Genomic DNA, 27,745 nt, shown 5'->3' with positions numbered 1-27,745 from the left:
CGGACTCACTGCGGAGACAGACACCATCGCTGGAGCAGCGGATCCTGTACAGCTACCTGTCGGTGCGCCCGGGTGCTGGAGCACCCGGCAGGAATCTACTTCACTAAGTGCACCAACCAATTAAAACACACCATAGTGACAGCGCTGACCACATATAAGGGTGGGGGTTATATTCTTGTGGACACCAGGGTGGTTGGGTGCCGAGGGCCCCATCAGGTTCTGTGGACACTGTGTGGGTTACACAGTGGTAGGATACGGCCGTGTGAGGCTTGGTGGGTAGCTGTAACCAGTATCATTGTTATTCTCATTACTGTTTATATAGTCCTACAGTAGCGACATATCTTATTGCACTAAATACCGGCGGCATGCCGGGATCTGCCCCAGCTGCCGCCAGTAATGCACGCGCGCCGCCGCGTTCCCCCACTCACCCCCCCTCCTCCATCGCGCGCAATTTACACACCCTTCCGGACCCCTGTACCCCTTCTGCTCTGCCACTCTGCTTCCCCGAACCCCCGCTTACCTTAATTTCATCTCCAGGGGTGTCGGGGAAGCCTGGGGAAGCCGGGGAAGACGGGGAAGCCGGGCGCGCATGTGACTGTGACGTCACAGTGCGCCGCCACGCGCCGCGGCTACCCGCTTCCCAGCCACATACAGCCAGCGGCTTTTGCTCGAATAAGAGCTGCCGCTGCTGTAAGTAAAGGTTATATTTATTTTATACAGAGTGTGTGTGTTAGTATCTTTGGGTTCCTGTGAGGGGCTCCTCCCACTACATTGGGATCCCTCTCAGGTGGAGGTGCTGCACCGAGATTGTTGTTGCTATATCACCCCCGGGCTCCCCGTGGCAGAGGCTTGTGACCTCTGTGAGCCAACAGGTAATGTCAGCACCAGTAGACTCTTTACACTAGGGGGAAAGAGGGCTACATTAATATCAGAAAGTAACAAAAAGCAAGTATTTTAGGTATGCCCTGTCTAATTTAGACCTGATATACTGTAGCTAAGCTCCAAAGACATCTGTCAATACCAAAATAGGTAATGAAACGGGAGAAAAAACAAGCGCAAATAAACTGTGAGCTAGAAGGATACGTTATAGTCCAAGTATATGAATTTCCTTGATTGGTGCCGCACCGGATAACAAATGGGTTTGTTCTGGGCCACTTGAGTAGTTAAGGAAGGAGGTTCCAAATGCGCACAATCTCATCAGAATTGGAAATATATAGAGAAAAGAAAAAGGCACACAATAGTGTAATGTTGTATAAAACAGTTAGAGCAGAGAAAGTATTGCACTCCCATTTAACGAAGTCAAGCGGGCATTTCGTTTACTAGGTTTAACCACACTGGTGTTGTAGACTCTCCATTGACAGGACACCTCTGATGATGTATACCGTCTCCAGTGGCAGGACTCGCAGTGTCATACAGGCTCACTGGTAACAGGATATTCTCAATGGAACAAATAAAACACAGATAGTGTAATACTGTATATGTGAGTACTAGTAGAATGCTACAGCAAAATATGCACTCACATTTTATGTGAAGGTAAAAACGACTTGTGGTTGTTAAAGTAACCAACTTTGGAGGGTGGTTCTGGAATCACAGGATAATCCCAAAAAAGGAAAAGGACGCAGGAAAAAAAGGAAATGAATCTTTATATGTATAAAAACAAAAAACAGAAAAGCAACCAGATAGCCAAAAAGAGCTACACTGTAGCAACTGACTCCCATCTCCCAATAAACCCCAGTGATGGCCACACACCAGGGGATATAGTATAGAGGAGGTAACAGTGCCCCAGACAGCTCCCAAGGGATCTTGTGCAGTCTGTACAGTAAATAGATATTGGCCGCGTTAATGCCGCGTGGAAAACAGCAGAGCACACGAAAACGGCTCTGTGATTTGTTCGAATAACAGCCGCTGCATCTGTATATTGAATGTTGAATCATTTGTGGATAAATAAATGTTTAAAAAGTATCATGTTTTTGTATCATTTGCTTGATCAGGAAACAGGGCACAAATCCTCCTGGGGTAATGTATGGAGATAAACACAGAGAAAATACAAATAATGCAATAGAGTAATACAATAATGTCTTTTAGGAAAACATATAGTTAGTACACTCACAAGTGTCACGGGATTTTCAGTGTTTATGAATGACCCTTTTCCATGGGTCTAGGTAGATGCAAAGACTTCCATATTCACCTCAGGAATAAAAGTGAAAAATACATAGTGAAAATTGATCTTACTATCAAAAAATGAATTAATACTGTTAAAAACTCACAAACAAATGTGGGTATCAGGCATGTACAGTAAGACACTCAGGAGGGGTCCAAAAGCGATCAGCTAGCTTCTGGTAAAGTATGGCTAGTCTGCTGTGATGTGGATCCTCTCCAGCTGCAGCAACTCCAGAAATCTGCCAGTTTAAAAAAGAAGCTGGACCCACAAACATCAGTAGCCTCTGAGGAAGCTACCAGGAGTAGCGAAACGCATAGGATGGCAGTAGAGGTGACTTATCAGAAGGGGGCAAGCCCAGCTGACAATCTGCAGCCCCGTTTTTGTGTTTGCGCAGACCAAACGAATTTCTGCAGAGTTGCTGCAGCTGGAGAGGATCCACATCACAGAAGGCTAGCAATACTGTTCCAGCAGCAATCTCTTTTGGACACCTGAGTGTCCTACATGCCTGATACCCACATTTGTTTGTGAGTTTTTAACTGGATTATTTCATTTGTTGTTAGTTAAATCAATTTGCACTATGTATTTTCCTCTTTTATTTCTGAGGTGAATATGGAAGTCTTTGTATCTACCTACAGATGGGTCACTCTTATAAACGCTGAAAATCCTGAAACACTTGTGAGTGTACTAACTATATGTTATCCTAGAAGACATTATTCTATTACTCTATTCCACTATTTGTATTTTCTCTATTTTTATCTCCACACCTAAACCCAGGAGGATTTGCGCCCTGTTTCTTGTTTGTGTAGCCCTCTAAGGCTAAGGCCCCGGTAACGGAGCTGTAACGCGCACCCGCGAGATTGGCGGCGCGTTCAGCCGATTCCCCAGTCTGCAGCTCACTGCAGGCAGAGAGACCGGGGGGCTTGGCGGGGGAGTGACGGAGGCGCGGCCATGACATCACCCAGCAGGTTCACCCTCATTGGCTGAACCGCCGGGGGGCGTGCCTAATCGCTCGACGCGAGTCCTGCTCTCAATTCTATTGAGAGCAGGAGCAACTCTCGCCCGAGCGCTGCGGCCCCCCCTCGCAGCGGGCCCGGCGCCATTGAGGGGAGGGCTCTCGTCCGTGCAGCGTCCGCCACAGCGGACGCTGTAGTAGGCAGCGGGGGCAAGGCTCTTTTGCAAAGTCTTATACTGGAGCAGCATTCCACTGGGGTTGTACTATTCATTTATACTCACTTTTCACCTACAATATTCATGTAAACATTTGCACTTTTTTTTTGTTTGCACATTTGTTTGATCAGGTTATCTTAATCTATTATTAGGACTTAGATTAAGATCTAATAACATTTCAGGTTTGAAATATGTGATAATCCTAACGGGTTCACAAACTTTTTCTTGCCACTGTATATGTACAAAGCTCCACTCAATCAGGGAACATAATATTACCTAAAATTGGAATGGACGCTATGTTCTCTGAGAATACCATATCTGCAAAAGCTAATTACATACAAAAACAGTCATACTACATCTCATTAACTTAGGGTTACCATCACCTCATCATAGGACAATGTTGCATTACCTCCCAATAATGTGACATTATGTAAGTATTGGCATCATTAACCAGCCACAGGAATTTCTGGATTGGAGGAGAGGGAAATAACGCAGAGAAATAATGTTGTGTTGGTTAAATCATGCCTAACTGTGACGTTAAACCCACCCAGACACTGCAAAAGCCTTATTTCAGGTTTCGGATGAGAGTAATGCCAAGTTTAGCATTGACTTTAAAAATTGAAAGTCCGTGTTAGCATTCAATAAGTGAAAAGGAGATGATATGATCATGCTTCATTTGCATATTATTTGAATCTCATCACTACCGTCCATTATAGTTAACGCTATGCTCTTTACGGGAGAAAACATGGCTTGTTATCTTCTTGTCCTTAGAGGATACAATGTTACTATTAATGTGTCAATAACTTATGGTAGGTTCATGTCACATTAAGTTGTCTAACAGAGAATAGTGCATCCTAGGCATAGTATCATCATTCATAGGTTAAAAAGTAGGAATCTTATCCCAAGGTAGTTGGATTGATGTATCCGGATACGTACAGGCATACCCCGCTTTAAGGACACTCACTTTAAGTACACTCGCGAGTAAGGACATACCGCCCAATAGGCAAACGGCAGCTCACGCATGCGCCTGTCAGTATGGCCTGAACAGCAATACCGGCTCCCTACCTGTACCGAAGCTGTGCGCAAGCGGGGAGAGTATAGAGCCTGTTACACATGTGTTATTTACATCAGTTATGCACGTATATGATGATTGCAGTACAGTACATGCATCGATAAGTGGGAAAAAGGTAGTGCTTCACTTTAAGTATATTTTCGCTTTACATACATGCTCCGGTCCCATTGCGTACGTTAATGCGGGGTATGCCTGTAGATAAGTGTCATAATTGAATTAACTGAATATATTATTTACATATACTGCTGATTAGAACATAACTGCAGATAAATTACATTAGCAGGTTAAGTCTTATGTGATAAATTATTTTATTGATTATTTCTATTTTTTTACATTACCTTTTCTAAGCAATGAGATGTTGTTAGTTGAATTTTACAATTATTTTTTTTGCTAATTCCTTTGTATATATTCAAATTGCTTCATTTGGTGTTACCCGAAATCCAAGTAAACATTTTTGTATAGGAGTGGATTAAATGAAAGTCAAATATTTTTTTTTAAATCTAGCAATGGATTTTTCTAAAATCTATTTTGATAAGAAAAAACTGATAAATTCTAAATTAAATACACTTCCTCAGGGGATATTGTAATTGTCACAAAGATCAAAGATCAGTCTCTAGCAATTATAGCTGTGCTTCAGCATCTCAACAGATCAGCTTCCTTGGTAAAAAATGTTTTAATTTAGATTGACGACTGGGGAAAGACTTACAATGTACACAATTGACTGAAACCAGATGCTTTATGCAAGTTTCCCAGGCAAGAAAACAATCCCTGTTTAGAATAGCTGATGCCAAAGGACACTGAAAGGAGATGGTAAGAGTTGTGACTACAGTGATGACAAGCTTATGCCATTACAAAATCACATTGTTTCTTTATCTGTTCTCCAACTCTTCCTTTAACTACAGGCTAAACATGTTCAGGGGAGCTAACCTATCATAAATTCAAACCTCTGTTATGGTTACATTTTCACATTCTAGCTTCTGCACCTATCACATTTCTTCAAATGTTACTAACATTTTACCTCTGCTGACGTGAGCACAACTGAACACAATATTAAAGCATCAATCTCCCCTACTTTTTTTTACATTATTTTTTTTACAGGATACCAGAATGAAACTGTAATATTTTTATCTCTGGGGACCTCCCGATTCCTGAGATACTTATCGGTGAAGTTACCAGGTTTAAATCTTCCTCCAGGGAAAACAAACGTGTTGGCCAATAGGAAGCCACAATGTCATTGGTTGTGGCTTCCTATTGGATAACCATTTAAATCCCCCTGCAAAACCAGCAAGTATTGTCTTGGCCTGATTATAAGGCAATGTTTTTTTTAAAATAAAGTTAAGTTGAAAAATCCATACTTGCCTTATAATTGGGCCCACACATTTCGGTGCATGCTAGAAAGACAGCAGCAGTCTGCTCATGTGCTCTATTCGGTCCTGTGCATGCTACCAACACAGCAACCATCCCTACCTGCGCTCCACATTGTCAAGGAGTTATGATGCCAAATTTAAAATGATGGTGGTCTGTGTGGCAGAAAATACAAACAACCGTGCAGCGGTTAAGGGATTTGCCATATCGGAGGCGATGGCGGAAACTTAAAAATTAACTTCTAAATACACATTCTACAAGAAAAGCATGTTGAGGGTGTAAAAAGGACCATTATGAAGAACTTGATGGACTTGTTCAGTTCACTAATGAGATATACGATAAAGGATTTCCCATAACGAGAAAAGTTATCCAGTTCAAAGGACGTGAAATTGCAAAAGATTTGAAGATACCAGAAACTGAATTTAAAGCCTGCATGGGATGGTGTAGGTGGACGATGCTACGAAATGAGTTAACTCTGAGGCAACGTACAAGTTTGGCACAGAGGCTGTCACAGGATTTCAGTGAAAAACTGATTTCATTTCAACGCCATGTTATAGCCCCAAGGAAAAAGCATTGGTATCCTCTAGGTTTCATGGGTAATGCAGATAAAACTCCAGTGTTTTAATATGCCTATGAATATTACTCTTCACAATAAAGGAGGAAAATCAGTAATGAAAAAATCTACTGGGAAAGAGAAATCTAGAGTAGCAGTTATGCTATTTTAAAGAGAAAAACTATGCTGAAAGAAAAGTTACCTTATGGAGTGATAGTGTGAATGCCTGAAAATCGGTGGATGGAAGAAAAACTGGTTTTGGACTAGCTTAAAGTTGTTTTGGGCAAGAAGACCAGGAATATTGTTCAGAAAAAAAGATCAATTATAGTACTGGATGCATTTAGGGGAGACCTAATCCCAGGTGTCAAAAAATAAATTGCGAAAATGTACGCAGATTTTGTTGTCATCCCCTGAGGTATGACCTCTCAATTATAAGTTGTCAATGTAGTTGTTAACAAACCATTCAAAGACCATTTGACAAAGAAGTACTACAATTGGCTTCAATCTGGCGACCATACTCTTGCTCCAATGGGTAATCTAAGAAAACTATCGGTCACCCAGGTGTGTAATTGGGTGCGTCATGCTTGGGACCTGATTTCCACCCATTGTTCACGGCTTCAAGAAATTTAGTATTTCCAATGCTATGGATGGTTCTAAAGATGATCTTTTGTGGCAGCCGCAGCACAAAATTCAGGACAGAGCAGGAAGTGACTCAAGTGAAGAAGAGGGTGGCGATGATTCTGCTACTGACAGTGAACTGTGTTACCTAAATGAAACTGTTGTTTTGTTTATTATTTTTCTGCCTTTACATTTGAAATTAAGGGGTCGTCTTATTTTTCGGGTCACCCTATAATCGGGCAAATACGGTAATACTGGTAAATTCATGGATGAAGTGTATCTCGAATGGAGGGTTTCCCAGAGCTAAAAATACCATGAATTAGCTCTGTTTACTATACGGTAAACAAAAAGGGAGTTTGGTAACATAGGAATTGCTGCTGTAAAGTGTTTTTTTTTAAAGTATATATATATATATAGGGAGAGGGAGTGGCTCAGTGAGTAAAAGACACTGACTGGCACAGAGTTTGAAGCAGGGGAGCCTGGTTCAATTCCCGGTGTCGGCTCCTTGTGACCTTGGGCAAGTCACTTTATCTCCCTGTGCCTCAGGCACCAAAACATAGATTGTAAGCTCCACGGGGCAGGGACCTGTGCCTGCAAAATGTCTCTGTAAAGCGCTACATATAACTAGCAGCGCTATACAAAAACATGCTATTATTATTATTATTATAATGGATACTATACTGTATTATTAGTTTCCCACTCCTGCTTGATTTGGTACTGTCTGTAAATCTAAACATGTAAAACTTTACTAAAAAACAACACGTCATAGCAGGTGACAAGGCCTGTGCTTGTACTAATATGAGAGGTGAAAATACTTAAGCAAAAAACATATAAAATGAATGACATGGAAGAGAAGCATTATAATTGCTTATAATCAGAGTATAATGCTCCTTATTTTTCCCCACTCATAAAGTTGCCAAATTTTTCATTCATGGGTTGATTGAAATGTGCTTTGGAGTAAGTCTCCCACGCTGTGGAACTCAAACATGCATTCTCATCAGCAGCAGCCTCATAGACTTCAATGTGATCTCAATCTTTTAAAAAAAAATAATAATAATATTACAATAAAATGTCATGTTTTGGTACAGATTCCCATCCCTACTCCATCTTTTGCTCATATTTCTCTTTCTATTTGTTTTTATAGTATTAGTAATATTCTGATTATATTTACATAGGGTGAAACGTAAAAGTTTTTACTCTACAGTACATGCCAATTTAAACAATTTAAGGGATGTGACATAAAAGTACACATGTGAAATAGTTCGTTTTTTGCTCGGAAGACATTTTCCTTACTGTGATATAAAATTTCTTCAAAGTGCAGGTCTCCTCTAAGAAAGAGACAGAGATGTTTGTCTGTGTTGTGTTGGCTGGTCAAGCAGGATCTCCTCGCCTGGACCTGTTTACCCACACTTTGGAACCTTACTGTGATATGACATACAGAGTCAGTAGGGTTAAGTGTACATTTTCTTGCAAACACAAAATAAATTAAATAGACTTTTGCAAAAGGGGGTTGAGTTTTGTTGGTCTTTTTGTTGTTTTTTCAGCGCTGGCCCAAACCGTTCCGGTTAATGTTTTCTTGTCTATATGTTACTATATACTGTATTTCTAATATTCATTTTATCACACTTTACCTTCCCTTTACCAAAAAAATATTTGTTTATTTAGTTGACACAATTGTTTTTCCTATAGTTTCAATTTTATATTCACTATTTTCCTTTCTTAGTTGAATATTTTCCCTATCTCTCTTTGTACCTGGGGTTTTAAGAGCACTACTGACTGAGGTGCTGCTGCATTAGTCCTGAAAGAAACACATGTAGCAAGATATCTTAGACTAGGGGTGCGCAAACTTTTGCAGCTGCACCCCCCCAGCCTGCTGCCCCCCGTCCTCGTGTCCCCCTTACCTCCGTTCCCTGCGTCATTTGACGCCGCGTTGCCATGGCGACACGTCAGCAGCCGTCTGAATCTCGGTAAGTAATAGGTTGCAGAGCCCTTACGTGATCCCCCGGCATTTAATATAAATACCGTGGGGCCTCTGCAACCACCGTGCCCCCCTTCAAAAATCTCCCGACAACCCCAATTTGCACACCGCTGACTTAGACTTTCAGTGTCACAGGGCCTGCAGTTGATTAGAGAAAAACATATGAAATAAGCTGCAAGTCTCTTCTTCATGTACTTTTGACATTGTCTTGTTAACAACGTGAAATTTCAAATGCTGATGTACAGTAATCTAGGAAGAACTTTTCTTGGAATCATATTAAACAGTAGTAGTGCATCTAAATGTTTTAACTGCTAAAAATCCACAAAACAGTATGTTGCAACAATTTGATCATTATGTATGGCTACATAAAATATAATCAATATGGAAGAACGACCGGTTTGATAAAGTTAGGAACGTAGGGGCTTATGCAGAGAGCATAGAGAAAGGAAAAAGCGCCATCTTTTGGCGAAAATACGCAGGCGAGAAGCTTGTCCTGGCGAGACCATGGCGGGCAATTCAAATTCGCCAGACGTGTGGTGAGAAGCGTGATTTCGCCAATGTTGAAACACGCAAGATTCCAGTAGCTCCGATGCGCATGTACGCGCCAATCGGAGCTACTAAATGGCACGTTCTGAGGAAATTTTGCCCGCCAACAAAAGTTGGCTGTATTGTGGGCAAATACAGCGCGCCACTACATGGCGAGTTTCACGCCAAGTGAAACTCGCTTAAATAGCAATTTAAAGCACACCGCGCTAACGGAGTACTCTGCATAGGACCAAATTTATTGCCAATCCTGCGGCAAATTTCAGCCTTTCTGTAAGGTACCTCTCTGCATAAGCCCCTTAGTGTTTACCCGTTGCTGCTTTAAAAAAAAATGTTAAAAATTATTAGAGACATTTTGGACGTTTTTACATTGCGTTTCCAGATATAAGCATAAAATCTGAGAAAAAATATCTTAGATAACACAGACATAAACATGGGTGTAGGGTCATTAGGGGACATCTTACTTAAAGCAACAAAACACGTGAAATCTTATATGTTTTTTTTAAACAAATCAGTTCTGTAGTATTTTTTTTTATTGTTCAACTCGTAATGCCTTTTTAATGAGTTTTAAAGCAGCAGTCCAAGCTGTCATTTTTTTTAAATGTTATTTCCCCCCCATTTAATATGTGAATCAATACAATCCACACAATGATAAGTAATTAGCTACATTGCAGAACGATCCATTCTCCTGTGTCCGATTGGCGAAGATTCAGCTCAGGGGTTCACTAAATGGCTGTCAGTGCAGCAGAAGAAGACCAAAGATGCAAAGTTCTGTATGGAAGATCATGTGACCAGGCAGTCACTGGATACAATTGGTGCACTGCTAGAGAGAGGGCATGTCTCAAACAGGGGTGTACCAGAGCCTGTTTCAGAAGAGGAAGGGGATGTGACTTTGTAAATGGTTGCTATAAAAACTAAAAATGCTAGTTACATTATAATACATTAAAAATGCCATTCAGAGTTGTTTAAAAAAATGCTACAAATGCTACAAGTATTTTCCCATAGTACAGAACTGATTTTTTTTAAAGTGTGTGTGTGTCGAGCATGCGCATTTTAAGTGAAACTTCACTGTTTTGTCACAGAAATTGTATTTGTGATGGTGATGTTTTTAATTAAAAATCAAAACACAATTTCAGTGCCAAAATGCAAAGAAGTTTGACTTAGAACTCGGGTGCACGGTACAAACCCCCTGTTTTACCTATTTGCACGTCTATATCTACTTTATAGTAAGTGTCAATTCCTCGTGTGCGCGTGTGCGTGTGTCACTGTGGGTCTCTGTGAGTGTATATGTGTGTGTGCTGCGTCTGTGCACGTGCTGTGTGCTGAGGCCTATTGCGCTGGCGTGCCCAGCCATCGCCTACTGCGCAAGCATGCATAGCCGGCGGCAACAGCTCCTGCGCATCCGCGTCGAGTGCGAGAGGCCTCTGCATGCACTCAGAGCTGCCAACACTGATTGCCTATTCTGCCAGCAGTGACATCACTTCCATGACTGCACTTCCGTCACCATGAAGGCGATTTACTCCAAGGCAAATTTTAATTTGGTACTGTAAGTGCCAGCAAAGAAGTTTAACTTAAAAAAAAAACACACATATTTTATTGCTTGGTCTACAGCTTTAAAGCATTCTTTGATTTCGTTAGCAGGTTTCAGCCCACCTCCCAAGCAGTGCAAGATCTTTGCAACATTTTCCGGTTTGTAATAATTTGTTGCCAATGTTCCCAGCAGATTCAGCTGTAACCTGTAACAATAGATAATGTTACCTTTGTAATATAAGGCTGCATCCATAGAAGGACAAGCAGCGCTGAGGCGTGCGGACGCTCCGCGCTGAGCCCCTGCATCCTCAATGAGAGGGGGCTCACGCGAGCGTCTGCAGGCGTGCGGAGGCTTTGGAGTTTTCAGCCGAGCGCCAAGCTGTTTTTCAGCGCGCTGTCGGCTGAATACATCCAATCAGTCTTAAGCAGCGTCAACATCATGGCGCCGTAATGTCGGCGCCGTGACATTTATGTCAGTGCGTCGCGGGCGATTGGCCCAGCGATGTCACTGCCCCGCCTCCAACCACCTCCCCTTCGCGTACGCTGGCTCGCCTGCAAGTCCGTGGAATCGCGCTGACTGAAGCAGGCGAGCCACAGCGTTAGCGCGCATCCGCTCTCCTCACCCCTCTATGGCCCGGGCCTAAGGATACATTGTTGCTGCTGAGTTACACTGACTGAGGCAGCCATGACAGTAAGGCTGCCCTTATAGTTCCGGCGATAGCGATGCAACATCGCATCAAAACAAATGCATTGCCGCCATCGCGTGCGCTTATAGTATGCGCGGTGCGACGGCTTGGTCGCGATCGCTGGAAGTCATCTCGATTTTATTTTTAAGCGACCGTAGCCTGATGTCACCATCGCCGTCACTATAAGACCCCGTTCACTCTGCTAGCTACGCGACGTACGCGCGCTTACGTGCGTGCGCACGTTCGTCACTCTTGCATGTTTGTCAATGGGAATTTTCAGACTTTAAACTACTCCCAGCGGCGAAGTACAGCATTGACGCTGCTGCAACTCAGGGAGACAACTGAATTTGTGATTTGGCGTGGCAGCAGCGTCACGTGTACGTCGCCAGCCAATGAATGAAAGCTCCATCTTCTTTTTTTTTTCTAAAAAGAGGATGACGTCTTCCCCTGTCCCGCCTACTTCGGTTCATTCAGTCTGCAGGGGATGTTCACACATCGCCCAGCAGACAGAGGTGCGCAACCACTGACGCGCGCACGCAACGTGGGGTAGTAGGCAGAGTGAGCTCAGCCTAACACCATACGGATTTTTACAGATTTATAACAGGAGCACCACACGATTGCCAGTTTAGGTAAGAAGGTAAAATTATAAATTGCCACACACTTTACATATATAAATAAGAAAAAGGAAAGGGGGAATGTAGTATTGCTGCTTTAAGTACATCCATTCTCTTGTAGTAAAGTGTGGCTAGCAGTCACTAAAATTATTTTCACCTCAATCCTAAAGTTATTCAGACCTTATATTGCACACTACTATATGGGCAGGAAATCAGCTCCTTTTTATTGAGGTAATTCGCATGTCGGAAACCTCTATGAAGTTAACTGCCCCTTGAACAAAGGACCTGCCGGATAATTCCCAAATTGTAATTCCTAGATTCCCTTCTGATTTTAGAAAAACGTTCTTTTTTCCTTTTCAGTTTTGGAAGAAGTAACCCTTCCCTATCTCCTCCCATTACACCCCTGCCCTTTCTCTGTCTATCTCCCCTCCTCTACAGCAATTTAGTTAGGGGCTTGATGAATGAGCCAATACTCTCCAGCTCCATGCTCAGAACTCAGAAGCATCAAAGCAGTAGCTCAATTAGAAAGTTTGCTGTAACTGTTTCAGGCAGAGGCACAGGGGGAGACAACCTTCTGCAATTGCAAAAGCTGCTGAGAGTTTGAGAACATTTATTTGCTTAGGGTCTCATGTAACTTGAATTTACTTTACTGGATTCACAATATCCCGGACACCAACCACCACATTGGCTTGGGCGGCTTAATAATGAATATTGGGGCGAAGGAGAAAGGAGGGAAGAGGGCCCCGTGGAAGATGAATAGCGGTTTAGGGTGCTGGGCGTCAGGGTTTTCCCTGATCTTCTCGCTGACTAGTTTAATCGCCTGTGTGCTGCTGTATTGGAAGACCTCAGGGCTGCTGAGCAGGGTGACGGCGCTGGAGGAAAGTGGCAGCCGTACTTGGGAACTTTCAGATACTCCGCTGTCATTGCAGGAGGGCGCTTTGCACGCCATTCTGCAACCCCAGATCCATCACATATTACAAGAGGTGAGTTAAGTTCATTCTGTTGGTTTCAGCATGATTTCAAAGGTACATTTACGTAAACCATTTCCAACCCAGAGAAGTCCTATAACTGGACTTGGATATACTGTGTATATATATATATATCTGGAACCCATATTATAAACCTCAGCCCAGGAATCCAAGGAAATCTTTTCGTTCCCAAGTGGTTAAATCTGAGCAATCCAATAAGGTTATTAAATAGTGTCACTGAACTCTTAATGTACTTAACTCTCCCTTGGTGCCAAAAATGGTACTCCGTGCAGAATTTTAGAATAACACAAGCATAGTCTTGCATTCTAATGTGCCATAATTGGTTTGCATAGAACGGGTTTTCTCATCCAATAAAAAGAAGATAAATAATAGACACGTGTGCGTCTCCATCTCCCTCTGCACCAGGCAGCAAACCTTAAACACAAAAATCTCTCCTCTCTCCTCTCTCCCCTCTCTCAAGTACTAATTTGCCATTATCACTGCAGAACATATACGATATGACTTAAATGATTGTCGCTGTATTCTGATATTACATATCCAAGTCCTCAATCCTTCTATCAGATGAGGTGTGCATTTCTAATCACAAAATGTTTACTAATGTGTAAACGGGATACATTCTGCAAATGCTCAATATGTACTGTAGGAATAATGTTTCAAAACCACCCGGATGCAAATCTGAGGTAACACTAGAGCAAAATTACTGCACCATGTTAATCAAGAGAAAACTCCATTGGTTTCAATGATACATGTGCAGTTTTAGTGCTGTGGCTGGGAGACTTTGATAAATGAGCCCCTATGAGTTTAACTGTCCTTGCAGAAAATGTTATATACTTTATATGTGTTATCTAGTAATGCCAGATGTGGGTTCATAAACTAATGCCTGTTCTGGTGCACATGTGGTTACTATATTGTTTGCAAGATAAAGTAACATGAAATGGGTAAACAATAAACACTTGAAAAGCAAATATCTCTGTCTATTGCTACTGTGGAATACATTAGGAATAAATGTTGATACATTATGAGTCAGAGCTGCCTGTTTTTCATTGCACATTATCAGATGCAAAATGATCTGGTGTTAGTTGTAATTTATCAGAAATTACACAAGTGAAAATACAAATTCAAATATATCTAAGATATAATCTCATGCCATGTGTGTCATTACTGCTATTTAAAAAAAAATATTCTTGACTGTGAAATTAGGCAAACATCAAAAAATATGAAAATGGAAAGTTATTGAGGCCTTATTCATTATACTCTGATAAGTGCATTCCCAGACAAAAACAGTGTCTTTCGCACGTTTTTGGCGCAATTTGGTTCTGGCTATGTACCTCTATCGCTATGTCTTGACATACACAGAGTGAACCCTGCTCCCTATGCGCTGTATAAAAACTCTAAAAGGTGGAGTTTCAGTTTGGTATGCAATTTTATTACACAAACGAGGAAAAATTGCAACACATTAGTCGGCGACTGTGCATTTTGCATGAAAAATCACACTTCTGAGATACCTGGGAAATAATTTAATTAAAAAAAATGTAAAATACATAGTATCTCAGGTGTGTTAACATGTTAACATGTCTCTCTCTCTCGTTAAGAATACATTTGTTTTATTAAGTGACTAGAAGTCATTATTAAAGTTTCGATTTGTCAAAAGTAATTTGCTAATGGTATTTCCAACATTTGTAGATCTTGTTACATTCATTGTGTAACACTGTACAAGATGTTGCTTTAAAGGAGCAGATTCCCATAAAGTGTTGTTTTTAAAATAATACTTAAAGTAATATTTTCACTTATATATTGTTTAAATATGAAGTGTCTATTTTCTCAGGGTCCATTCAATTTGTCACTGCATCTGTTAACTATGATTCTTTCCCTTTCTCTTTAAACCAATTATATTACAACCATTAGCTTATGAAAACAACACAAGGAGGAAAAGGATGCATTGGCCGCGCTTATAGTGCGCGCGATAAATGATGTCACCCGTTGCCATCGCCTCTAGCGAAAGTTGTATTTCGCTTTCCGGCAACGTCGCGGGCGACCAGGTCTTTGATTGGTTCAGAGGCTGTCACATGTGGCGACAGCCTCTGAAAAATCAAATTTGACCGGCTTCAGAAATTCGCGTCGCGCTTACTATAAGCAATACAATACATTTGTTTTGCCGCGCCGTCGCATCGCCGGCACTATAAGCGCAGCCTAATGCAAACGGTTTTATCATAAAATAGATTACGTATACATTGTAAAAACACTCCATTGCATTTGAAACATCAAAGGTTACCACAAATATCCAAATTATTATACTTGTATGATTTTTATTTTTTAATTATATCAATCACATATTTAACCAATCAATGGAAGTGTTAGAAAATAAGCATAGCTTTACATTTGTAGACCCTGCTTCTATGAATCTGGTTTTAATTTTATAATTTGGTAACTAATCTAGCAGACTTGGCATCCCTTGTTACAGTATTTAACAAAAGGAAAATATTGTTGCATTTTTGTTGTCATGATCCTTGTTCATCCTACTTTCTTTGCCAGAAAGAAACACTGTTAACTACAATTAGATTGTAAGCTCTTCAGAGTAAATGTTACTTTTGTTCTTAAATGTTACTTTTATGTCTGATGCACTTATTCCCATGATCTGTAATTTGTATTATTTGTTATTTATAGGATTACCACATGTATTACTACTGTGAAGCACTATGTACATTAATGGCGCTATATAAATAAAGACATACATACATACATACAAGTAAAAAGGATGCTACATACTGTCATTCATACATATCAAGCAGGCTATAATAACACTGTCTTGGGTATGATATATTATCCATTGTGGTCATATCTATGAAAATAATAATCACGTTTCACACATCTGATGCAGGTTTTGTAGACAGATAAGGTAATGTAAACTCATAGATTGTGGTTTCATTAATCCAATGAAGGCAAATGATGGCAAGACACACAAAAACATTTACTAACTCGGACTATGTATCCCTTCCCTTTATTACTGATAAGGGGTCAACATTGGAGTAGTTTTGCATATTTCTTTAAAGTTATTTTTTTTATTTTTTTTAGACTTTATACATTTCACATTTTAGTTTGAAAGAAAGACAAAAGTAGCAAGGTGCATTTCTTTCAGTTGAGGTTTATGTCCCATTTAGAAAATTTAATTGACATTGAGGTAGAGGGAAACCAGACGGTTCCTTACTAGAGGAGATGCATGTTCTCTGTCGGACTCTAGACAGAAGATCGCAAGGTCTCATATCCTCCCCTTGCATTTTGTTACAAACATAAAGTGGATATATCAGTGTTTTTCAACCTTCTTTTTTTTGGGGGGTTAGGGAACTCTAGAATTAGAAATTCTGGGGAACTCCAACTCTCGCCCCCCCTCGTTGCCCCTGTCTTTCACTCTCCCCCTTACGCTCCCTCTCCCCCTCACACTCTTCCCCTTATGCTAACCTCCCCCTCTCTCTTACACACACACACACACACACACACACACACACACACACACACACACACACACACACACACACACACACACACACACACACACACACACACACACACATACACACACACACACACACACACACACACACACACATACTCCCCCTCTCTCTTACACACAGACACATACTCTCCCCCTCTCTCTTACACACAGACTCATACTCTCCCCCTCTCTCTTACACACAGACTCATACTCTCCCCCTCTCTCTTACACACAGACACACCTGCCGGCGTGCTCTTACCTGATCCTTCCTCTCCCTCATGTCAGATGGAAGTTGACGCAGCTTCTGGCACCGAATGGAGCAGAGAGAGGAAGAATAGTAGTGACCAGGCGGCTGCTGCTGAGCTCGGGAGCCACCGGGTCACTGCTATGTGAAGTGATGCCACGCCGCCAGGCCTGGGACAGCTGGGAGAGTTCTCCCAGCTCTCCTTTGGTGGCCGCGGAACCCCTAAAGGGTGCTTGTGGAACCCCGGGGATCCGTACAGCCCCAGTTGAAAATCACTGGGATAGATCATCCAAAAGCCATCTTCATTTACTAAAATCTGTATGCAGATAATTATACATTTTGTCTTTTTTTTGCATTTTCACATGTTTCATATGGATTAATTTATATGCTATTTATTATTATTATGGTGCACTTGCACTTTATAGTTGTCACAGAGATACATCTAGAATTCTGTGAGCACCCCTGAGGGGTTCCACGGCCGCCAGATGGGGAGAGCAGGGACAACTCTCCTAGCTGCACAGGCCCGGCGGCAACCCATTTAGCAGGGACCCGGCAGTTCCCGACAGCAGCAGCAGCAGCAGCTTCCCAGTACTGCCATCCTTCCTCTCCTTACTCCTGCCAGCACCGGAAGTCACGTCAACTTCAGGCTGACAGGAGGAAGAGGAGGTATTAGGTAAGAGTGCGCTGTCAGCTCCCTTAAAGTGTGTGTGTTATCTCCCTTAAAGTGAGAGTGTGTGTAAGTGAGAGGGGGAGAGTAAGTATGTGTGTGTGTAAGTGAGAGGGGAGAGACACGAGAGATGGGGGGGGGGGGGAGGGGGAGGAGAGACAGGGGTGCGGGTTTACTGGCTTTGCATCTCCCAAGCCCTTGCTTAAAAGCTGTGTCTAAAGCAGCATGCATTGGCTAAGGGTTGCTTATGTAATGTGAGCTTGAGATAAAAGGTGGCACTGTGTGTTCATTTGCATGTCATTTCCCAGAATCCCTTGCTGCAGTGGAAGTGCTGTGTGCTGGGTGATAATGGTGAAAGACAGGGTTTCAGACCTGTCTAAGACATGCAAATGAATATACAGGAATATTTACAGTTGCTATATATATGCAACATCCAACAGATAAATGCATTGTCTAAACCTATCTTTATCAGAAAAATAACTGAAAAGAAATAACAGAAAAATTAACTGCTAGGCGGTGCTAGAGGAATAAAGTAAATATAGAAACACAGAAAAGGAAACCTCTAAAAAGCAATCAGACAAATTATGCAAAATAATAATAATAATTTATTAAATCAAAATATAATGAAAAACAAAAAACAACTGACTGAAACCCTGCCTAACTGACTAAAATAAATTGAAATAGGACAATCCCACGGAAAACTGGACTACCATATAAAAATAAACCATAATATGATCAATACCTCAAATAATATGACCACCATGGGGACAAAGTACCCATAGTGATCTACCACCGGCCGGCGTATTTAAGAGATACTGAGCAAGAAACCAATAAAAGAAAATAAATAATAAACCTTTAAAGAAAATAAATAAACAAAATATGGTAGAAAATAACAGGCATGCTATACCAGTGTGCGGGGCACTTAATAAAGAGGACCTATAGACATGAAACTATACATATAGTACATGATATCAACAACATTGTTGGAAGGTACTTCAGTGACCCGAACACAGATGTCAAAAGAGAACATATAAAGGAGAGAGACCCATAAAGTTGAAGGCAGTATAAAACCTGCAGATAGATATTAATATAGGAAGATACTCAGCTCCTGTGAGATGGTAGTAACACGAAAGTCTCAGGTAAGCATAGCCACGATCAAAAGGTTGCATCCAGGAGTATACTCAACAGGTATAAAGTCCAAATAAAGTGCCAGCAGACAGGGCCAGCAGTATAAATGTCCCACCAACGCGTTTCGCCCGCTAAGGCTTCTTCTAGGGTGGTCAAGTCCGGTTAAATAGGGCACTGCTTAATGATGTTTTTCACGCCAAAATCGTCCCATATACATGCGTATTACAAGAGTATTGGTTTCCAGATGCTTGCGTGTCATAGATATTATACTAGGTTCCAGGTAGATGGCGCTGTGGCCTTTTGGACGCTGCTTATCATAGCAGAGATTGGTCTCCATGTTAGTGACGATATGATAGGGTCATATTCCCGCGATAGCGGGAGTCCAATTCCCGCACATGCACGTCACAGACCTTCAGATCAACTGCCGGCTCACAATAATACAGCCGCATATGCAGTGTAGCCATCTTGAAAATTACGTCACATTTGCGCAATAACGAGAGTCAAATTCCCGTGCATGCGCATAGATGATCTTTGCATCAAGTAGCTGAATAATAGTAAGACAGCTACAAACAATGAACCAATCACGGAGGGAACTCCACATCAAAACGGCATCATCCCCACATTAAAGTTGATAGGGGTCCCAATCGTAACAGGCTGCCTGAACTCATCTTAATAGGCCCAATAGCAGACAACATATCCCATTCGTAGGGACCATTAAGGCTCCAGATATCCATCATGAAAACTTGCAGCATCAGTGCACACTTAGTGATGTCAGCCTTAATCCAAATGGAAAATAGAACACATATTCCAAGGTTAATGTGTCTCCACTATAAGGAGAGCCTCAGAATGCATTGAATGTAAATAATGATCTATAATAGTGGAAAGAAAGAAAGGGTTAATGTACTAAATAAAAACAAACCATTCTCTGTTCAAAGAATATTGAGGAGGGGAAGAAGATAAACTATGGTATAAACAGTAGTGGTAAAATAAATGGAGAGAAAGGTAAGGGTTACTGTGAACAACTGTTAATAAATAAATCATAAAAAACAGTTACAAACCTAAACCCCCACCCTTAAATCCCCCTAAAATAAAACCAAAAGTTTATTAAGGAAACAGAAGGAGGAGACCAAAATTAGGGAAAACAGAATAGCAACCAACATTACAAAAACATTGCAAATCCCAAGTAATCGTTTAAACCATTAGGTAACATTGAGCCTAAAGTGACAATCCACCTGCATTCTCGCTGCAGGAGCGCTCTTTCAATATCTCCCCCACGTATCCCAAGAGAGACACGTTCTAGAGCAAATGCAGAGAGTAATGAATTGTCAGAATTATGCTCACTTAAGAAATGTTTTGCAACTGTTGTAATTTTTTTAGATGATTCCAAATCCCTAGATGCTAATTTAATGTTTCGACTATGTTCTAATATTCTCAAACGCACTTCTCGTGTTGTCATACCTACATATATTTTATTGCAGGGGCATACAAGGCAATAAATTACCCCCTTAGAGCGACAGTTCAAAAATTGCTTAATCTTGAACTCTTGCTGTCCCTTATTGTCTAAAAAAGTAGAAGTTTGCTTCACAAATTTACAAGCAGAGCAGCCACTACATTTAAAAAATCCTTTCTTATCAAATGTTGACAAGAAGGTGGGGTTGGTATGAGCAGTGTAGTGGCTGTGGACCAACTTGTCTCTGAGATTAGGAGACCTTCTGCTAGTTAACTCTACTTTAGGTCCAAGACTATTTTTGAGGTCGGCGTCCATCATAAGAATTGGCCAATGCTTTTGTAAGATGTTGCGCAGCTGGTTCCATTGCTGGTTATATGTACCAATAAACCTTATTTTTTTAGCATTTGTTTCTTTGATCTTAGGTTTCAATAGTAAGGCCCTGGTCATATTTTTGCTGCGTTCATAGCCTTGTTTGATAATTGACTGACTATACCCTCTAGTTCTAAACCTATGTTTCATTTCTGTTGTTCTAACTTCATAAGTAGTAGGATTCGAACAGTTACGTTTGAGGCGAATGAATTCGCCAATCGGTACTCCCGAAATTTGGTGTTTGGGGTGGGAGCTTGTAGCATGCAGGATTGCATTGGTTGCAGTCTCCTTCCTAAAGATATCAGTGCTCAGGTGTCAATCAATGTCAATCGTGATACATAAATCCAAAAAATCGATTCAACTAGAACTGTGTCTAGAGGTCAACCTGATATTCAGGCTGTTGTGGTTGAGCACATTGACAAACAAACCAAAATCCTCCGCACTACCCTGCCAGAGGATTAGGATGTCATCGATGTACCTCAACCACAACAGAACCTGATCCGTCATTGCACTGTTGGCCTCAGTAAATACCACCTCCCGCTCCCACCAACCTAAAAAAAGTTTGGCGTATGAGTGGGCACATGCTGCCCCCATAGCGGTTCCCCTAAGCTGAAGATAAAATTTATTCTTGAACAGAAAATAGTTGTGTGTAAGAATAAAAGACATCAGCTCCATCAAAAAATCCACTAAGGAGCGTGATAAATTAGTCATAGATAGGAACATATGTGATGCCCTAAGACCATCCTGGTAATGAATGGAGGTATAAAGTGCCTCCACATCGCATGTAGCTAAAATTACATTGCCATCAACCGTAATTTCATTCAGTCTTGATAGAGCATCCATGGTATCACGAAGAAAGGTAGGTAAGGTCTCTACTATGGGATACTGAAAAGCATCAATAAAACGGTAGATCGGCTCACTCAAACCCCCTATCCCAGCCACAATTGGCCTACCAGGAGGGTTTAGGGTTTTTTTGTGTACCTTTGGTAAGATATTGAACGTGGGTACAATCGGATATTTGGATATTAGACCCTTACAAATTTTGGATGTTATTGTACCCTGTGAACAAGCGTTCTCCAGGATACAATCCAATTCCAACTTAAACTTGGCTGTTGGATCTGAGCCAAGTTCAGAGTAGCACTTAATATCTTTCAGCTGTCTAAATACCTCTTTCTCATATTGGATTTTGGGCCAAATCACCCATGTTCCCACCTTTGTCTGCTGGTTTAATTTCTACTGTAGATATTTTACTTAAGTCGGTAATTGCCCTCCATTGCGAACCAGATAGATTATTAAAACCTGTTTGCTTTGGTAACTTGAGTATATCTTCAGTTACCAAATTCGCAAAGATTTCAACAGACGAATTAGTTTGTATTAGATGAAAAAATGTTGATTTGGGTTTAAAATTTGATACCAGACTTAGCTAATTTACAACCACTGTGGAGACCAATGGAGGTGAACCAAGATCTTGAAGTAAATCCAACTCCTGTGTGTTCAAAACCGGATCATCCTCACTTCCAATCTCCTCACTACTAGACGTTTTGTTATAATATTTTGTGAGGAGCAGTTTACGACAAAATAAATTGAAATCTTTGATCCAATCAAATTTGTTAGCATAACATGTTGGAGAAAAGGAAAGGCCCTTCCGAAGAACAGATGTCTGTTCCTCGGACAGTTCCACATCTGAAAGATTGATTATTGTTAATTCATCACTTACCACTTGGCATGTTTGCCCTTCCTCCCTCTGTAGCCGTACCGTACTCTGTCTCTTAGTTGACGACTTCCCGTGCCTTGTCCTCCTGGCGACTGGTTTTGTCCATTGCTCTGTCCTAAAAAAGATGGACCCGCATCTCCTTCCACTGAGTGCCTGGAGTCGTAATCTGAAGAGTCAATGTCGGTAGATGTAGCACCGGATACAGCAGCTGTGTTAGTTGGTTGTCGGGGTCTGGATTGTTTAGCAGATCTTTTGCCACGTTGCCAATTATAAACTTTATCTGTTTGGTAGTCAGTAGAATCACGATTAAACTTAAGTTTCTTGACTTCAGTAATTTCATTCTCATATTTACCGATGTCTTCCTCTATTGATGCAACATATTGCAAATCGTTAGGATCAAGATTCTTATATAATGTCTCTATTTCAAGAGAAACTTCCTTGAAGGTGTTAGTATCATGTTCGATGAGAATGGTCATTAATTCAAACGAACAATTGTTTAATACTCCCTCCCATCTGACTTTGTGATTTGGGTCACTGAATTGAAAAGTGGGAAAAGTTTTAATTCTAAGGCCCTTGGGTATTAGCTTATGGTCGAGATATCTCTCAAGGGCAGTCTTATTCCACCATGTTCTTGCACGCTTACGCTTTAATGCATTCATAAGTCTGATATTATCTTTACCCATGGCTGACACCGGTTGGTATATATGAGTTCTGTACTATAAGAAAATACTTGTAGCATTTAAAAAAAAAACTTTTTAAATGTATTCTAATATAACAAGCATTTTTGTTGCTATTGAAACCATTTACAAATTCACTTCCCCTTCCTCTTCTGAGACAGGCTCTGGCTCTTGAGCCCTGTCCTCTCTCTAGCAGTGTACCAATTGTATCTAGTGCCTGCCTGGTCACATGATCTTCCACACAGAACTTTGCAACTTGGGTAATCTTCTGCAGCCCTAACAGTTATATGAAGAACCCCAAGCCAAATCTTCAGTGATCGATTTACAGGAGAACAGGATCGATCCGAAACTTAGCTAATCACTTTTCAGTGTTCAGATTGTATTGATGTACATATTGAATGGAATTTTTATTTTTAAACGGCAGCTTGAACTGCAGTTTTAACACTACAACTCCTCTTTTTTTGCAAGGGGCCCCGGGACAGAAAGACCTGAGTTAACTGTTTATGGAAAACTTAGGGGCTTAGCCAGAGCTAAAGTTTTTTTCTTGAAGCAGAACTATATCTGCTGCTTCCTTGTCTTATTGCGACATAGCTAGTCTCCACTTAATGAGACGGTTAAGTAGGGTTGCCAGGTGTCCGGTGTTGAACTGGACTGTCCTGTATTTGGATACTGTCCAGTAAAAAATGAGAGGTACTGTAATACTGGACATGTATGTATCCAGTATTTTTGGAGAAGCCACCTGGCAACCCTACGGTTAAGATCCTTCCAGTTGTGCGAGACTACCTTAAGAGAAGGCATGACCAGTAGGAGAAATTAGCTATACAGTAGTTAAATGCCCATTTAGCACAGAGGGGCCAGTACACAAGCTGAGGTTATGATTATCTACCTATTTCATTGTTTAAGACCAGTTTAATATTGTAGTTTTTGAAATTTGTTGCCAAAAACCTACAGTGTCTCTAACTAGAGACCAGCTTTTTCTAGAATAGTGCTAGACACTTTAAAAAAAAGTGTGATCAAGATGAAAAAGGAAAATAAAATAATATTAAATAATAATGTTTGGATCTGTTAAATGGGACTTGCAGTTTAGGTAGAATCTTATGTGTTAAACATGAAAGCTCAGTATATGCCGTTGTCAATGAGTACTAAGGAGTAAAGAATCCCAATACCCTTTTTAAAATATAAGTACCACTGCCTTTTCATTTACAAACGCCAGTCTCTTCTTAAAGAACTGATTAAAAAAAAAAAATCTCACTTTTTTTTTGCTGAGCATACATATTGTCTAAAACAATTTTTTTTTTACAAAGGTCAAATGTATTGCGCTCCATTGTTTAACATATTTAGAATTTCTTAAAAGCAGGCGCCATCATTCTTTTTTGGGCCCTTGAACCATTGAATATATGTTATTTGTCTTCAAGAATTGTCAGAAAAGTTAACTTTTTAAAGAAGGGCAACCCACTTATGTGTCTTAAAACAACCCTTCCCCCACTGGAATAAAATGGCACTGTTAAGCAATTTAGATCTTTGAGATGTTTTCCAGGTGTTCTACACAGGATGAGTAATTACTTCTGTTGCAAAATTAACTTCAGGTGAAAGTTGAAATTATCTTCACAAATAACTACATTTAGTTTTTCCCACAGCAGCTAAAGATACTAAACAGGTCCCAGGATTCCCCCAGAGTCCAATTTTTCAAAAGGGTTTCCTATTTTGTGACAAGTCTTAAAATCAAAGATATAAATATAAAAGCTTGGTTTACCAGTTTCTGAATATAAGTATGTTGGTTGAATTTGAAGGGGTTTATGTTACAGGGAAAATTAAGACTATTACATTATTGTAAGGGTACAAGCCAGGGATTCTACATGCAGCAGGGGTAGGGAGAAATCACATAACCTGTTCAGTAAGAATTTGAAAATGCTTGTATCTCTATGAGAAGTGAACCAGCTAGACAATCGAGATCAAAGGAATTCATTCAAAACTGACAAAATGTTGTTTTATATTATATTTTAGTTTTGTAAGAAATTCATAAATCTTCTACATTTCACACCATTGCTCTTCGTACACTTTGCTGTCTGGAAGAATTTCAATTTTCTAACCACTACTCAATGGAAAAACAGCATGTTTCATATTGTATTTTCTGGATTCATACGTCGATCCTTCTAGCTCTGTAAATTATATACAGTAATGCAATTCTATAGTGGGAGCACTAATATAGAGATGGGCGAATTAGTTATAATTCGAGCCACAGAATTTCCATGGATTTTTTTTTAACAAAAGTTGATTCCCACACAGATACCCGAAGGTGCATTAGGACTAACACATTCGGGCGAATGCTTGTGAAACTGCCAGCGGTTTCTCTCCACTCGAATTTTGAAAAATATGCGATCGGATTTTATATAAAATTCAATTGCGGATTTTACTAAAGTCCCAACTGTGTGTGCTGAGCCCCTCCCACTTCCGTATTGTTTTTGTTCACATTGTGATTGTGAGGGAAGGGAAAAGGGTATGGGCTGGTGGCTGGGTTAGTGTGTGGGTAGGGAAGTTAGCGACTTTAGGGAATAGGGACACCGTGCCTCTCACAGACGGCACAGTTGTTGTCCCCAGGTGGCATTTTGTGGTGTTTCAGCCTCCTCCCTTAGCTTACAGGCATCACAGGGACACAGTGGTCTGCGCACAGGAGACAGCTATGTGGTGTGGGATTTCTTTCAATTGCCCCTCATGGTTTAGTGTCTGACTCTGCAGTGGTACACTGCGTCCTTTTTGGTGCAGAGTTGCATAGGGCAGGAGTGGATGCAGGCTGCAGCAACATATGCAGAACAATCACTGTGACCTGTGGGACAGGCGGCATCAGCGAACCTCTGCACCCTCGTGTCTCCAGATGTGGTGATCCTGCTGTGGGTCATCCTAGAAGAGCCACTACCACCCCTTCAAGGAGGTAGTCACCCATGCCTTCTCTTCAACAGCACAACAGGTCCAGGCGGTTCCACGGTCCACCCCTTCTGAGAGAAATGACTTGGTTGCTTCTCACCACACATTTCAACACGTGTGGAACCTCCTCCTTCTCCCCAACATCTACCACTTCATCAGAGACAATAGGGCAGGGAGTGAGAGACTAAGTAGGCTTCAGAGTGGGACAGTGTCCGGTGCCACAGAACACCCATTGTATCCCTTCAATGGGCAGTCTGTGAGGGTGCATTGTGTGTACTGTGGACACTTTGTTAGTAAGGGTGAGGTACTTGAAGAGACGCCGACACGGACCATTGTTGAGCTTTGAGGGTGCACCATCCCCCGCTATTCCATTATTTGGAGCAATCGTGGTCAGACTCATTGCGCTCCGATGATCCTGTCCCTGTACTTGCACCTCCTCAATTACTTAGCGATGGAGATCGTTTGTCCTCTACATCCTCACCTGGAAGGTAATTGGCTCAGTCCCAATTCAATTACTCTGGCTCCTTTTTTCATACTCCCACTCCTTGACCTCCTCTTTTACTACTGTCACAGTCTGTCATTATACAGAACACAGAATTATTTGACAATCCCCATGACAAAGAGGTGTACTAGCTACTGACCATTGCATCTTGGCCATTTTTAGTTTGGGGTTGTGGTGCGCCATCATTTATTTTTCATGATGGTGTTGGATGTTACACAATCCCTTACTATTATTCTCATCTCCAACAAGCAACCCTCATTCTTTTTGCTTCCTACATGACCTCTTCCTCTGATTTTTCTGTTCTGCAGTGTTGCTGTTACTGAGACTACCCTCCTCAGTTCTCTTGTTTTTCTTAATTTTTGGGGGTAAATATTTTCTCTAAAAAATATTTTTACAAAAACTAACAAAACAAAATGACCAAAAAACTTAGTTTGTTGAAAAGTTAAAGAACAAAGTATAAAATATATAGTTATTCATGTTTAGAAAAGTCTGTTACATTTACATTTTTTCATACTGTAGATTGATCATTTTTTTTAACTTCAAGTCTGTTAATTGCCTTTTTTTAAATTAATATGTAAATGTGCATTAATTAATCATAGACCTGTTTAATAATTACTACTAGTTACTTATTATATGTAAATATACTTACAATACTTAATATTAATCAGTATAGTACTACATTACTAGATGCCAGAGCTTGCTCCGCATTCAGAAATGTTTTTGAATGTGACAAGAATGATGTGCTTTTTGCAGATCACTTAGTGGGCTTGGCAGCAGTAACAGCAGCTGGCACTGGTGTCACTGGGGGTGATGGTGGTACTGGCTTTTCCTTAGAACAGATGGGTTTATTCTAATTCTCACACTGCTTCCCCACAATTTTTGTTTCAGTAGTCCTAGCCCTAGACTGACTTGAACTTCCCATTCCCAGTTTAAATCTCTTTGAAAATGGAGGTTCATTGTCTAGGCAGGGGGCGAAGGGAATAGAATTCAGTGTCAATGTTCTCCAGTTTATTCTTGCTGCGGCTGCTATGAGTAGAAGGTGCAGCACCAGCAGTACTTTCCCTTATTTAACCTTATCATCATCATCACCATCACAACATCCACCACCACAACCATGACCAAAAGTACGTCCATCTCTTCTTGCCCCATGCATGTTTACTTGCAAAATATTTTTTAAAACCACTAGAACTGGTATTAGACATATTTTTATTTGTTGATTTGTTATATACTGTATGCTGCTAGGCTTGCTAGCCTAGGTCAGACAGGCTCAGCCAATCTGCTGCTGATACAGCCTGGCATTGGCAGC

The 27,745-nt window shown here is 40.9% G+C and overlaps 1 long non-coding RNA gene across 1 annotated transcript in view; it reads left to right on the top strand.

Moving 5' to 3' along the window:
* Positions 1-12,754: 12,754 nt before the first annotated feature.
* LOC142494529 (uncharacterized) overlaps positions 12,755-27,745 on the top strand; it is a 384,192-nt gene continuing 369,201 nt past the window's right edge. The window contains exon 1 of the long non-coding RNA XR_012801512.1: positions 12,755-13,270. This is a non-coding gene — a long non-coding RNA (uncharacterized LOC142494529). The remainder of the gene's footprint in view (positions 13,271-27,745) is intronic.

Source organism: Ascaphus truei, chromosome 5 (genome assembly GCF_040206685.1).
Source record: "Ascaphus truei isolate aAscTru1 chromosome 5, aAscTru1.hap1, whole genome shotgun sequence".
Lineage (NCBI taxonomy): Eukaryota > Metazoa > Chordata > Amphibia > Anura > Ascaphidae > Ascaphus > Ascaphus truei.
The sequence above is the reverse complement of the archived record's forward strand: the minus strand, read 5'-3'. Positions and strand labels throughout refer to the sequence as shown.